This window comes from Mobula hypostoma, chromosome 10, assembly GCF_963921235.1.
Source record: "Mobula hypostoma chromosome 10, sMobHyp1.1, whole genome shotgun sequence".
NCBI classification, from domain to species: domain Eukaryota; kingdom Metazoa; phylum Chordata; class Chondrichthyes; order Myliobatiformes; family Myliobatidae; genus Mobula; species Mobula hypostoma.
This window is the reverse complement of record NC_086106.1, coordinates 35,123,498-35,127,480: the sequence shown is the minus strand read 5'-3', so window position 1 is coordinate 35,127,480 and position 3,983 is coordinate 35,123,498. Positions and strand designations below refer to the sequence as shown.

General features: G+C 40.5%; 1 pseudogene; it reads left to right on the top strand.

Annotated features, from left to right (window-relative positions):
• The first annotated feature begins 667 nt into the window (after window positions 1-667).
• LOC134352500 (probable G-protein coupled receptor 139) lies at window positions 668-2,619 on the top strand (annotated as a pseudogene).
• The last annotated feature ends 1,364 nt before the right edge of the window (window positions 2,620-3,983 follow it).

Below are 3,983 nucleotides of genomic sequence, written 5' to 3'. Positions count from 1 at the left end.
CGAATTGTGATATCTCCGTAGCCTTGACCAAAATATTACTGTCCCAATCAGCCACAGATATGATCGCGGAAGTCTGGGCAGAAACTAACGTTGTTCCTTTGTTCGAAAAGAAGCACAGGGATAAGTTTCGAAGCTTTAGACTGGTGAAAATGGTTGGGAGGAAGTGGAGATTTGGAATAGGTTTTATGGGCATTTCGAGAGCCATTGCTTAGATAGGGCAAGCTATAGCTTTGAGGGAGGCAAATTACTCTATGAGTAATAATTTGAATGAGTATTTCGAGGAACTACAAAGGCGACGGATGGGCATGTTATCTGTGGGTATTACCTACATGAAATAAGGTAAGGCGTTCGACAAGCTTTCGCATGGCAGGCTCAACAATGAGGCAAAGAAACATGGTATCCACTGTGTCGGCCGTTTGCATTCTTAAATAGATTGCATATAAAAGACAGGGAGTAATTGTTGATATGAATTATACTGACTTGAAGCCGGCGACAAGTTGGTCCATATGGATCCGTACCGGATCCAATGACTCCTATATTAGATGAATTGTAGATAGGCGGGCGAGCATGCTTGTATTAGATACCAAGATTGCTGCTGTTATGGATAGAGTATAGTCTGCTAAAGGAGACAAGGAGAAATAGTCCAGCAGAAGATAATGGCAACGAAATGACAGGTAAGTTTTAGCTGTTGAACTTCGGGAGATCAAATGTAAAGAAATAATACCGAGTAAACGACAGAACTCTCCACAACTTTGTTGCACAGATGGATATTGGAATACAAGTACACAACTTCGGTAAAGTGGCCACACAAGTGTCTACGGCAGATAAGGAAACGTATGACATGCTTTTCTTTTAGTCGAGACAATGAGTCAAGAAGATAAGTTGAAGCTTTCTCAAAATTGCGGCTAGGTAACGTCTGGAGGCAATATTTTATTCTTTATTCTTTATTTTAGTGATATGTCGCTTAACAGGCCCCTGCAGCCGACCAAGCACGTGCCGCCCAATTATACCCATCTGAGCAATTGAGCTGCTAACCCATACGACTTTGGGATATGGGAAGAAACCGAAAGCACTAGGAAGACACCAGCGCGATCATGGAGAAAAACAAGCACGTTACAGACAGCGACGGGAGTGTTGCATTCAAATCTGGTCGTTCCATTATTGTAAGTTTGAAGAGATATTGGAGAGGTTGCAGAAGGCATTCATCAGGATGCTGACTGGATTAGAGGACAGGTTCTACAAAGAGACGAAACTAAGGTTGTTTGCTCAGGAGTAGCGATGTCCGTAAATAAACTTTATAGAAGCTTTTAAGGTAGCAGCATAAGTGGAAATGGGTTCCATTTTCCAAAGGTTGAAATGTTTATTACTACAAGGCATATATTTAAAATGACAGGGGCACGTTCAACTGATATCTGTGATAAAGTAGTGGGTGTTGGAATCCACGTCGAGGCATGGTAGTTGAAGCCAATATAATAGAGATGCATTTAAGATGCTCTTGGGTAGTACATTAATTTGCAGACGAAAGAGCGAAACAGACCTTGTGTGGAGAGAAGCGATTAATTGAATACGATGTTTTATTGCTAGTTAGACACAACATTGTGTGATTTTTCCTGTGATTTACTGTGCTGTGTGGTGTGAAGTAAATCCATGGATTTTTCTGGCATTTTCAAAGAGTAAAAAGATTGTATTCCTTGTCGTTAACAGGTAATCTGGTGACGATTGTGATCCTGTCTCGGGGAAGGTGCGGTCTCTCCAGCTGTGTCACTCGATATATGATGGGAATGGCAGTGACAGATCTCTTGGTCCTCATCACGGCAGTGATACTTAACCGGATCAGGGCCATTTATTTTCCCCTTTCCTTCCTTTCTATCACTCCCCGTCTGCAGCATCAGAATCGCACTAATTTATGCATCCAGGGACAGCTCCGTGTGGTTAACGGTCGCGTTCACTTTTGATCGATTTATAGCAATATGTTGCCAGAAACTGAAAACAAAGTATTGCACCGAAAGAACGGCGCTTGTTGTTATATTAATGGTGTGCACCGTGAGCTGTGCAAAAAATATCCCCAGATACATAATATATGAGCCATTATATATACTTAACGACTTACCATGGTTCTGCAATATCAAATTAAGCTTTCATTCTGACATTTTTTGGATAGCCTTTGACTGCATTGATTATATCCTGATCCCTTGTGCTCCATTTGTTTTGATTCTACTGCTCAATGCTCTAACTGTCAGACATATTCTAGCAGCTAATAGTGCCCGTAGGCGATTGAGACCCAAGAACAATGGAGGGAAGCAGAGTGATGCAGAGGTCAATAACCGGAAGAAGTCCATTATTTTACTCTTCGCTATTTCGGGTAGCTTTATTTTGTTGTGGACAGCCCGCGTTGTAAATTTCCTTTATGTACGAATTACAAATAGCAGTTATTCTGTCGGTTCTAATCCCAATGACCCAAAGTTCATTCTCCAGGAAAGCGGGATTATGTTACAACTCCTGAGCTGTTGCACCAACACATGCATTTATGCAGGGACACAGAAAAAAATCAGGGAGGAGTTCAAGAGTATGCTGAAAGATTCTGTCAATCGTCTCCTTAAAATAATAATCACAAAGTAATCTTGAACTATTTCCAGTTATGCATATGATACGTCATTTTCCCACCTCTCTTCCCCTTTAAACCGAGACAAATTCACTCAGAATATGTCAATGGCCTTTTGTATTTATTGTTCAACAGACTATCTGCTGCTGAATAACAACTGTATTACTTAAAGGAAGAAAAAGAGCTCAGGATGCAATCCTGTTGAATTTATTTCGGTAGCGTATCTTGTCCACCTTGAGTCTGTTGCAGTGGATCACATTACTATCAGATGCAAACTTTTCTGTTTTGATCTTAGCACCTCTTCTGACCAAGTATTCGTGCAGTCTCAGTGGCTTCTTTGAGATAGTCCCTGAAAGCTCACTGAAGACATCTTTATAAACATTGCCAGATTGAAAAAAATACTGGGGCAGAAGTGTTGTCTTCCATCAAAATCCACGAATGCTTAAATATCAAACATTGCACTTCGAAACGTTGATTTTAGGAGTTAGTATATAAATTAGCCAAAATAACATAATTTGGCAAAATACTTACAAATTCTTAAAGCAGTGTATTCAACTAAAATTGGAAATTACCCATAAACAATTATAATTTTCTTGGAAATCATCCATATAATTCCGTGGGATTTTGATTCTACATGTCAGGATCGGGTAGGATGTCATGGGAATATTTCTCAGTATACTGCTGTGATATATCACAGTACTGCCGAGCTCTGCATCCAAAACTGAAGTTTGGAAAAAAAAGTGACAATTCAATTTTTGGTAAAACTCGCATGCATCTGAATAGGATTGCAGTACGCTTAGAAAGTATGACTGAACTTGGCTGCTTCCTTCAGAAATGTCAACCCCAGGAAGTAGAATGCAGCTTTGAAGATCAGTCTGAGGTGTGTGGTGGGGGAAGGGAGGCTGCCTGGAGGAGGTCTAAAGATAAGGGAAACAAAGAAGAGAGAATCAAACAATGAATTAATAAAGGAAACGAAACTATTTGATATACAACTGGAGAAGTTTCAAATGCGAGTAAATGCTGGCTTCGTTTCATGGTAGTCGTAATAAGGTGGACCAACTCGCGGCACAATTAGAAATTAGTCAGTATGACGTTTTGGATGTCATTGAATCAAGGCTGAAAGAAGGCCATATTTGGGAGCTAAACATCAAAGGACATAGAAACATAGAAAACCTACAGCACAATACAGGCCTTTCGGCCCTCAAAGTTGTGCCAATTATGTCCCTACCTTAGAAGTTACTAGACTTACCCACAGACTTCTATTTTTCTAAGCTCCACATACCTATCCAAAAGTCTCTTAAAAAATCCCTATCGTATCCGCCTCCACCACCGTTGCTGGCAGACCATTCCACGCACTCACCACTCTCTGAGTGAAAAACTT